Here is an 11,700-nt window from a genome sequence, read left to right as displayed (position 1 = left end):
TCAAAGTACCCATTTTCTAATAAAAACCTCATAAATAAATCCATATTTATTACAAGAATGCCATTATGATTATGAACCATAGATCAAAATATCAATGACCTAGATTTATTTCTCGTACTTCTCGCTATAATATCACTTATCGCAAGATCCATCCCTTATATATATATGTGTGTGTGTGTGTGTGTGTGTGTGTCGAATAATTAAATATTCCAACAACTTCCCATAATATTAACTAATAACACGGTATTAGTATTCAATATTTAAACATTCTTAATACAATACTTTCAGCTATTATAAATAAGAATTACTACATTCACTTTATGCAACTTTAAATCTTATAATATCCTGTTAACTCAGATTAATCACTGTTATTTGAACATGGCTTTAAGGTTAGTATGTCTTTGTCGTTTCTTGACTATAACATTCATACGAAATGAAATAAATTATTCTGTTGTAACATCCTAAAATTTATAATGTTGAATAAAGAAAGTTACGTTTAGTGATTTCGCGTTATTAATTAATTAATATCGAGTAAAGAACGGATCATGGATTTAGATTAATTGAGATGGGTTAAATGAGAATGGGCCTTAGGTCCATGGGCTTTAAGGGATATAAATATCCCCTAAACCAACCTAAAACCCTAAACCCTCATTTCATTTCCATCATAATCTCTACACACTCCAAACACACACACACACCATATTTCGGCCGAGAGAGAGAGAGAGACGTCCAAGACCAAAATCGAGCTAACCATTATTAGATCTTCTATATACGAGATAACCAAGCAAACCGCGACCACACCGAACGTATAAAAGGTATGTTCTTGACCTTTAAAGTTTACGTTTTATTGAACGTTTAGCCTTTTGAATGTCCTTAAGCTTAAAGATCAAAGCTTTATAGTATATACGGGATATATATACGACCGGAAATGGTTAGGGAACGTTAGTGGGTGATGTCGAACCATAACAAGGGTATTAAAATCGCCAAAATGCTTGATAAAAACCAAACCCGTAGCTGAACTGGGCAACTTCGCCTGCGAACTGGGCAACTTCGCCTGCAAACTGATAACTTCGCCTGCAAAAGCTTAACTTCGCCTTCAAAGCTTAACTTCGCCTACGGCCAAGTTCGCCTAACGGGTAACTTCGCCTAAGGCCAAGTTCGCCTAATTGATAACTTCGCCTACGGCCAAGTTCGCCTAACTGGTAACTTCGCCTAAGGCCAAGTTCGCCTAACTGGTAACTTCGCCTAAGGCCAAGTTCGCCTAACTGGTAACTTCGCCTAAGGCCAAGTTCGCCTAACTGGTAACTTCGCCTAAGGCCAAGTTCGCCTAACTGGTAACTTCGCCTAAGGCCAAGTTCGCCTAACTGGTAACTTCGCCTACGGCCAAGTTCGCCTAACTGGTAACTTCGCCTAAAGCTAAGTTCGCTTAAGGTTTAACTTCGCCTAAAGTTAAGTTCGCTTAGAAAATAAATTAAAAACCTAATGAAAAATGTGTTAAGACAGTTAATGGAAATAAAATTTTTCCAAGCTGACCTGGCAGCTCGACCCCAGCCAGGGGCTCTACCCCTTGGACCCTGCTAGGGGCTGCCGCCCCTAGACCCCGCTGCCAGGGGCGCTGCCCCCGGACCCCCGTTCGTTGTGGGTCATATAAAGATAGAAATACAATATGAGTAGTGATAGTTAATTGATACGTATACTTGTTATACAGTCAGCCGTGCACAACTGAAGTAAGGGATTACGATTAACGGTGAACGTAACCGTGTTCATGTGAGTTTCTAGCCCCATTTATGTGTTATGTTTTCGGGGCTGTGTGCATACTCGATATGTTTGTTAATACGCTTATCCTAAGAGATAAGTGTATGCCTTATGTGAATAATGTGATATGTATGAATGATGGCTTGACGGTACGTGAACGATCTTCGGATATTGCACGTACTGTCAGGTTGTAACGCTAAGTATAAGGTAAGAATGATATGTATGCTTATGTGTATGAATGTGATAAAGTTAATAAAAGAAGGAAAGGATGGTTGTATGGTTACGAAGAGGGTACCGGGCCCTAATAATACTCGAGGTATGATGTATGGTTGTATGGTAACGAAGAGGGAATCGAACCCTACTAATATTCGAGAACTAGGGAACCGAACCCTACTAATATTCGAGGAAAGAGGGTACCGAGCCCTAATAATACTCGAGGAAAGAGGGTGCCGAGCCCTAATAATACTCGAGGAAGGAGGGTACCGAGCCCTAATAATACTCGAGGAAGGAGGGTACCGAGCTCTAATAATACTCGAGGAATGTAGGGCGTAATGCTCTTTATAACGTAAGATATGAAAGTAAGTTAATACAAAAGAAAGTATGAATTAAAGAAAATAAGTTTATGTGTATTGTATAATGTATGATTAACTAGAACTCACTCAGCGTAGCTGACTTTTAGTATGCACGCAGGTGAGTAGGATGAGGCAGCTCGCTTGAGGAGACACGTGGCACTGAATAAGAGGCTGGCATTCGAAGACTCAAGACGTTTAAGTCTAATGTTTGTTTATTTTGAAAGACAAAATGATGTTTTAAGACAAGATGTGTCTTGTTATGAAATGTTTTATGAAAGCTTTTATATTCCGCGAATGTTTTAATTAACTCTGATATTTAGAACTGCGTTTATGAGTAAATCCAACACGAAAGTAGGGCTACCGGTAACGGGGCCTTACATCTGTTATATTTAATTTTTGGATTTAGAGCATTCTCATCCTACCCCCTATCTCCAAACCAAAAATTACACTAAAATTCACTTTATTTTCTCTCTCCATTTCAATTAAATAATACTTTTTATACCTTTTATCATTACATTTTCTCTTTCATTAACTCACAACCACTTTCAAAATATATTAAAAAATTATATGGGATGAACAGTAACTTTTCAAATATACAGAAAAATCACTATTTTTCTAAAATATAAAAACTTTCCACTCACAACACCCTGAATCGCTCTCTAAATTATAAAAACACCCCTCACATAATATAAGTGGTTGGATGAGAATGCTCTTATATGTGTTGCTTGATTAGGCAATTGCTAATTGTAAAATATAAAATCAATTATAAATTTATCACACACAAAATATTGATGACCACAAATTTATCATTATCAATCGATTTCAAATTCTAAAGAGTGATTATATTATCAAAGTTTAGGTAATCTGGTTTTTCGGATAATCATGTTTTTTGGATAAACATGAGCAAATGATCTCGAATTACATCATATTAATTGATTAAAATGTATGATATTTTATGTGTATGAATATTTTTTTTGTTAGTTTCATAAATACATTATCATTTATCTAAGGTTGGTATGTACGTACTTGAAGAACCTTACTTCTCACACGAAAGAGTTATAACCAGAACTTATATGTTATCTTATCAAGAGTTATAAGCAGACAAGGACTAAAGATTTTCATTTTTGATAAACAATGTATGCCGATCAATACAATAACAAATGTAGTGTATCAATACAAGCAGACAGTAATTTTATTATAACATATTTGAGTAATCTTAGCCATGTAATTTCTGTAATTTTAATATGAATTGTAATTGTATTAACAATATATGATCATTTTGTTTTTGTTGACTGTATTTCACCTAATGATTAAAGTTTAAAATTTCATCAATTACCCGTATAATACACGGACCTCAAACTAGTAATATATATATTGAATGGGTACGCGGTCCCAAGGAAAAAACATAAAAACATGACACTTGAATTGCTAAAATAATATAAAAGTAGAAATGCCAAATTTAGTAAACAAGACAAGAATGTGATAATGCAGTTACGAATTTGCTATTACAGTTTCCTATAATGGGTTATCTTGGAACATATTATAATGGTTATATCTTGGAACATATAATTACGTTAAAATACAATTTCTTTTTTCCTTTTTTTTCCTCTTAGTTTATTTATAATATTTGTGTGAGGCCGGAAAAAACCAACATAAAAGTTCATGACCTCTATTGCATTGCTAATGCTCTTAAGCCATGGCGTATACAGCCCGGAGCATCAGTCCAAATTACCTACCTCACACGGGTCATCCTCCCTCCCTCCCTCCCAATCAGTTTTTTTTCCATTACTTTTGTTTTTAAATAATATAAATAAATAAAATTATGGAGAACAAAGTATAACAAGGGTTGAGTGGTTGGTTGAATGATAGAGGAAAAGTTGAGGTGACGCTAACGTGACAAATGGTGAAAAATGATGTATAACAAATAGCTTTACTTAGTAATCATATTAGTCTTACCTTTTAAGAATAATATAATAATTGACCGGTTAATGAAAACTAAAATCTTAAGAGGTAGCAAGCATCCATCTCTATGTTATCAAAACTCACATCATGAATCATTGCTAGACAAGCATTTGAAGTATGTAACAAAAATATTGTTATTGCTAACAAGAAAGTACAATACACGGCAGACAAAAGTCACAAACACACTAACAAATGCAAATCATACTCAACCCCACAAACATAAGCTGCTATGGGCAATAGTGTGGTTTTTTCTCCAAGACCCTACCACTTGTACTACCTAACTTTACTCAATTAAGAATTTAAGATGACAACCCAAAAGGGTGGGTTTTTTACCCCTAAAACGAGTAAACGACGGCATGGCTATTTTAGCCATTCTTTCAGTGTTGAATCTGTGTCCTTTTTAAGCAGGAGTTCATACGGAAGGTCGTACGTGGTCCAGCTTGCCTTACTAATTGGATTAAATGTACAAAGAGAGAAGTGGTGATGTGCGCCGATGATTCTTATATAACTGGTGACTAGACACATTTTTTGTTGTTTTAAATTTGTTTATTTGTTATGGGTGGTCGTAACTAACAAATTGATTGAATTCGTCTCATATATGCTTGAAGTCTACCCAAGAGAGTTTTTAGGCTTCGTAGTAAAGACTCCGGTGTATAAAGAAGACTTCACCATTTAAAAAGTAACCATAGAAGCAATGGAATCCACTGTTTCTTTTTTATTACTTTGATTTTTTAAACCTAGTATGGCACAATTTTGTATTTCGAGCTGAAATGCCTATAAAAAATAAAAAATAAAGTTGTGGTTTGGAAGGTTATAGTAGCCAAAACCTTTGTGGTTGTGATGGCGACTAATTAATCCTCTCATGCCTACTAATTAATGTACCTGATATAAATATCCTTGTTTCCCTGACTCTCGAAAAAGACATTATATGGACTGAATTAATATGATTGGTCATCCGAAGATTAGGCTTCATTTCGTGTCACAAATATTCACTTGTGGCATACCATATCTTGATTGATTAATGTAATTATTCTACCATGTGTGCATTCTTATAATGATGGTGTTTTTTTCCAAAATAAAACTTTATTGTTTAGTGGCTTAAACTAGCCATCTTTTATAAGGTATTGCTAAAAGTTATCAATAGCTTGTCAGAAACTCAATGTCTTTACTTGATCCAGGATATGTGATGCATATAATATTCCATACTAATCAATAATTAGACTAAGAATTCATTTGATGGCAGTTCCATATATCACTTTACCGTGAAAGACCTAAGCAGGTCGTTCTACCATCAGTTGCTCCATATTGCATTACGCTGATAAATATGATTATTGGTTTGGATTCTACGCCCAAAAGTGATGATTCATTTGTCCCCTTGTCAAGGGGGGACCACGTGGCATACAATCGAAAGATAGCCTTCCCTTTCTCTTTTTACAGCCTCATGGACAGATGAGAGAAGGTAAGTTACTCGCGAAGTAAACAAGCAAAAAAGAGCTTCTCAGTCCATATTCTATTTCTCTCTCAAGGTTTGTAAGCACTTTACTCGCATTCCTGGTAGCACTGCAAAAAGCTCCAGTCTTAATGCCCCTACTGCTATTGTGCAACATGCCATTGGGTTCGTACCCGTTCAATTTGAGAATGATTCTGTCCAGCATCGACGTTGTTTTGACATACTATAGTTTTGGTGAGAAGTCACAATATTATGGATATTCCCTTCTCGAGTGTCAGTATCTTTTTATCTTTTGAGATTGGATGGCTTATTTAGATTTAGATAGAAATTAAGCAACTTATAGGATATGATATCAACAACATATTCCTTATTAGCTTTTAAATACTCAAGATATTCCATCATATTAGTATATATGTAACTGTTGATGATTGAAAGAGGATCTTTTGACTCGACAAGCTTACTTTCTTTGTATTTCTTGCTTAAACCAACCTAAGAGAAAAAGACCCAACTTATATGGATTTGCTTGGACGGAGTTGTTATCGGTTGAGGATTGGTCGAGAGGAGTGCCATCATGTAGCTTGGTACAAATAAGTAATGAAAGTGGGGTGGTCAGGGTACGACGAAGCACGACTGGTACGTAAGCAACACCACCACAACGTATCACTGGATAAAGGTAGTGGTCACATTCTTCAACACACTATGTTAAGACAGTACGTCTTTATAATTCTTGAAATGTTCACTATGTCAAGATTACAAACTCTTACAACAATAACACTATATTATGGTAGTGTTAAATTCCCAACCCTTTACAATATGCCCACACTACATCAATATAGTGTTTTCCTTCTCAAATCATCAATAAACGATGACCGCTTTAAAACAAATCACTAGTCCCATACCAGTGATATTCCTTCAACAATACAAGAATAGAAGGATAATTGTCTTGAAGACGCTCCTCCTCCTTGATATTGACGTCACGAGTTTTCCAACAGAGAAAGTATTGGTAAAAAATTGAGAATGGGGCCTAGATGAAGGAGGAGGATTAATGAAGATTGTTGTTGGGGTTCAAAGAAGGCAGTTGTTTTGTAGTACTCGGTACACATGCTCACGCCATCTATTATGTATACACTTGATCCTTGAACATGGTAATGATCTGTTTTAGTTATTAAAATGAAACAAAAAGAAACTTCTATGTTATTGACATTAGTGGTTAGACATCTAATGAAACCGGAATCCTAACTTGCGAGTTTAAAATAAAGATTTAAAAATACTAAGGTGATGTAAGTTCTCTAATGATACATAAGACAGTTTGGCCGAGTGGTCTAAGGCGCCAGATTTAGGCTCTGGTCCGAAAGGGCGTGGGTTCAAATCCCACAGCTGTCATTCTTTTGCAAAAAAACCAAGTTTATTGGCAGAAATTTCCATTCATAAACTTTAAATATCCTGGGTGGTAAATGAAGGTTTATAGAAGTGAAATTATTTTATTATTATTTTTTTTTTAACTTTGCATATCCAGGTGGTAAATTTTCTTTTAGAAGGTCAATTAGAGATTTCTCCTTAAACGAAGGATTATAAAAGTGAAATTTTTTTAAACTATTTTATTATTATTATTTTTTTAACACAAATGGAATAGCAAAGTAGTATCAAGGGAGCCTGAAAATCCAAAAAGCAATTTTGCTTCTTACAAATGGTGGCAACTTAATAGTGTAAATGCAAAAACCTTTTATTGTTTCAACGCACATGACAATCTACACTAAACTTTATAATTTGCTTCTTACAAATGGTGGCAACTTAGTAAGTGTAAATGCAAAAACCTGTTATTGTTTCAACGCACATGACAATCTACACTAAACTTTATAATTCAAAATTGTGCCTGAACATCTTGACCAAGCTAAGTAAAACAACCAAATGGCATGTGGCCAAGCGGTATCAGCGTATGTGTTAAAAATGCCCCAATGCGAGGTTAAATTTCCTGACAAACGAGTGTTTCGATTTATGAGTAGATTAGAGGGTATGTGTTAGAAAAAAAGCCAAGTAAATCAGGAAAATCTTGGTAATGTGCATGCCATGAACCACTGTGTGAAACATTTGGTTCATAATCAGCCTATCAGAGCCAGAGGCAATGAAGCCGGTGCAGGTGGTGGGTATGGGCCCATGGTCAGGTCTAAGCCCAAGAAACTAATGCATTTCACTTAGAAATATTGTGATCACCCAGACATTTTTTCTTCTATTTTTATCTCCTTGAAATCACATATATATGTTTTAATTAATGTGTTTCAAAATGCCCATGAATAAGCTGATTAATATATTAGATAGATATTACTAATAATTTGTCCTTTTTTTAATGATTAGTGGGTTTGTGTATTTTTGTTTGACTTGGTTTTCTTAACAATCCCTTCATCTTGAAACAGACTTGTAAATATCTATTTGGTTGATGTTGAATTAGAAGACTTTTGGTTTTTGTTAGGGATAAGAACATTTCATAATTCTTTTTTTACTTTGAAAAATGGAAGGCTGTGTGACATAATTCTTTTACTTGAAACCAAACCATGAACTTTGGTGGGATGATTGGGAGTTTTACCTTAAGTTCACCAAAGGTGTTCTTTTGTTTGATATTGCGGTTCGAATCCCACTCATGTGCCATATTCCTAGTTTAAGTCTGTGTTAAGCACCACTAGGTAGACTACGACATCAAACCCTCCCGAGAGCTTTCCAAGAGTTTATTTGTTCAAAAATAAACAATAAAAGCTCTCAAACCATTGGAATCCTCAACTAATGTTATGCAATATCTACTTTAACAAAAGTGGATTGTGGCATGATTGTGTCTGGTTTATAATGATTTATTTTAAAGTAGCAATCCATTTGTATTACAAAGGAGGTCTTCCTTGCCCGTATTATACGGCAAATTCAGAGACTATTTTATAAGGGTCAAGTTATTCTATAAATGGAGACGAAAATGAGAATGATGAGAAAGATTTATAGTCACACAAAAAATCATTAAAAAATTAAAAATAAATAAATAAAAAATCATAACTCAAAATTTAATATCCCACTGTCTACCTCGTTCTTAAGAAATAAATAAAAAAAAATGTTGAGGGAAAAAGATCATTATGTCTTTTTGTTTATCATTGTGTTTTGTGTTCATTTTTGTCATTGATTGTGTCTTTTTTTTACATTGTGTCTTTTTTTTTAATATTGTGTTATATTACTCAAAATTCTGTTATATTTTGCGACCTATTATGTTTTTTTTAGTTATAATTGTGTCTTTTGTTTATTTTCATCATTGTGTTTTTACCTCTGCATTGTGTCTTTTCGACGGTTTATTTTTTGAACGGGAATGACGAAGGAAACATTTTGTTTTTTTTTCTGTTTTTTATTTATATTTTGAGTTATATTTTTTTAATTAATTTTATTGAATTTGTTTAGGGGTTTTTTGTGTGACCACAAATCTTTCTCACACTTTTTATTTTTGTCTCCCTTTGTATTTTAACCTTTCCCTATTTTATAAATTCCATCTTTATGAAATATAAGCCTTATTTATTCTCTCTCTAAAAACAAACAAACAAACTATCTTTTTAGATATTTTCATGTTTATATTAAAAGATAAAAATAAATGATAGTCTATCACACTTGAGTCTTTCTCCTATATACATATAAAATACTCACTCACTATGCAACAAGTTCTTGATTCTAATAAATATCGTTATAACTTATATGACTATATCCCTATAAATTCTTCATTTTTCTGTAAAATTATTTTGTCTATCGGCTTAATGTGTGAGTTTTAGCAAAAGAATATTTTGATTTTATTAAACTAGCAAATACTTATCGTTACTACTAGAAACGTAAAAATAATTTCCACATAAAAAATCATGTGTGAATCATGAAGACACCGGAATTTAGTAGACGATTTAAAACAATCATTTTTTTCCCTTAATTTATGGATTAATATTGTTCTCTGGTCCTTTCACTTAATTTGTCAATTAAATTTTAAGATCTTTAAAATTAACCATTAGAATTGTGAAAGAGTAAAGAATTTAAAAATTACCTGGCATGACTAGAGTAAATTTTGATACAATAATAACATGATTTTGTATAAAGGTGATATGTTTATGGTACACATTCTAGTTTAAATTATTGAAATTCTACCTGGTTTAATTTATTATGTTGTCGGTTTATTCAAATCTAAAATATTTCAATTGAGCCGCACAATTTCCGTGTCACTAAAATAACCGTACGTTTAAAACATGATATATACTAGGATATAGCCCGTGTGATACATGGGTGATTAAAAAGTAAATAAAAAATTAAATTTTATAATATATATAATAACATACCTATAGATTTATAAGATATAAATAATTTTTTTCTAAAATACATACATTAGTAAGAATATTTTGTATTTGTATTTTAAAAGAAATCAAAATGGAAGTTTGTGAATCTATAATAATAAGAAAAAAAGAAAGTTAACATCAATTCATTCTAGTTGAGTTGGTAAGGCACGAATATTTTAAAATTAAGGTGGTGAGTTCAATTTGTAGATGTAGATGTAGATGTTCATAAAATTTATAGTTTTACCAACCAAGAAGGTACGTGTCTCATTATCAAATATCAGATAAACAAGTTGCAATAGACCGGCAGCCACCCTCACTTTGCTCTCTTCTTTGATAAACAACTGAAACAGATCTTAGTTTGCTACTTCAAACATAAAAATATATTGGTTTAATAAGTTGAATAAAAAATTATGGTGGTTTGCACGATTTTTTGTGGTTTTTTTTGATGATGACACGCTCGTTTAGGCTCATGAGCCATCTCGAGTTTGATACGTGAAGCTGGGGCTCATTTAAGCTTGGCCCCATTTAGGCTCGGCTCATTTGCACCCAACATGAGTAGGTGTTTGGGGGAGCTTCCAAAATCTGCTTATTTGTTTAAGCAAAAGCAATTTTGAAAAGCTTCATTTTGAAGCATTTCAAGCTTTAAAATAAGCTTTACCAAACAGTTTTTACTTTTCAAAAATCAAATAAACAGTTTTTAAAAACTCAAACAAAACATTCCCTGAGTGTTAAGTGCAGTTGTCCCCCCCCCCTAATACGGCCTTTCTTTAAACAGAAATATTTAGGGCGCGTAAGTTTCACAGAATTCATGGGAATTCAAAGTAATTGGAATTAAAATCCCATGACATGGCGTGCTCGTCTCGTTGGAATTGAAATCTTAATTTCATTATGGTGTGTCCGATTGTCAAGGAATTAGAGTTGGAAATCAATTCCTTCACATTCCTTTAAATAAAGAGATTTCAAATCCTTCCAAAATGTGTAAGCTTTCAAGTGAATTCGTTGAAATCTTTTCTCAAGATTTTTTTTTAACGAGGACAGCGAATAAAACATTTTAGTTTTTTACTTTTTTGTTTTTGATTTATATTTTGAGTTATGAACTTTTTATTATTATTTTGAATATTTTTTGAGAGATTTTTTATCTTAACAGAAAACCCCTAAAAAATACAAAAAATAAAAAATTAAAACAAATCATAACGCAAAATATAAATAAAAAAAAATATGTTTCCGCCGTTATCCTCGTAAAAAAAATTCTCAATTCCAATTCATTTGTCAAACGAGCACATCAAAAATGGAATTGGATTTCAATTCCTATTGCAATATTCAGATAACAAATTCAATTACTTCCAATTCCAAATCCTACGCAAATTCCAATTCCAATACCATTTTATTCTGTGAAACGAACGCGCCCTAATTGGTTTAGTGTTTTCTATTTAAAGACTAATTAAGGTAAATTGAAATCAATTAAACAATAACGCTTTTATTTGGTTTGTTTTTCATTTTGGGACTGTTAATGTTTCATGTTTAGCTCTTTAGCCCTACCCTATAATCCTCTTTAAACAGAAATATGATCTTTTGGTTTAGCGTTTTCTACTTATAGACTAATAATTAAGGTAAATTGAAATCAAAT

At 33.1% G+C, this 11,700-nt stretch overlaps 1 non-coding gene across 1 annotated transcript; it reads left to right on the top strand.

Moving 5' to 3' along the window:
* The first annotated feature begins 7,042 nt into the window (after positions 1 to 7,042).
* TRNAL-UAG (transfer RNA leucine (anticodon UAG)) lies at positions 7,043 to 7,122 on the top strand. The gene has a single exon. It is a non-coding gene; the product is annotated as a tRNA-Leu (tRNA).
* Positions 7,123 to 11,700: the final 4,578 nt, after the last annotated feature.

The sequence above is a fragment of the Bidens hawaiensis genome, unplaced genomic scaffold (genome assembly GCF_021521415.1).
Source record: "Bidens hawaiensis isolate Kalapana, Puna unplaced genomic scaffold, B.hawaiensis_p1.1 tig00031688_1, whole genome shotgun sequence".
NCBI classification, from domain to species: Eukaryota; Viridiplantae; Streptophyta; class Magnoliopsida; order Asterales; family Asteraceae; genus Bidens; species Bidens hawaiensis.
This window is presented reverse-complemented; position numbering and strand designations above follow the sequence as displayed.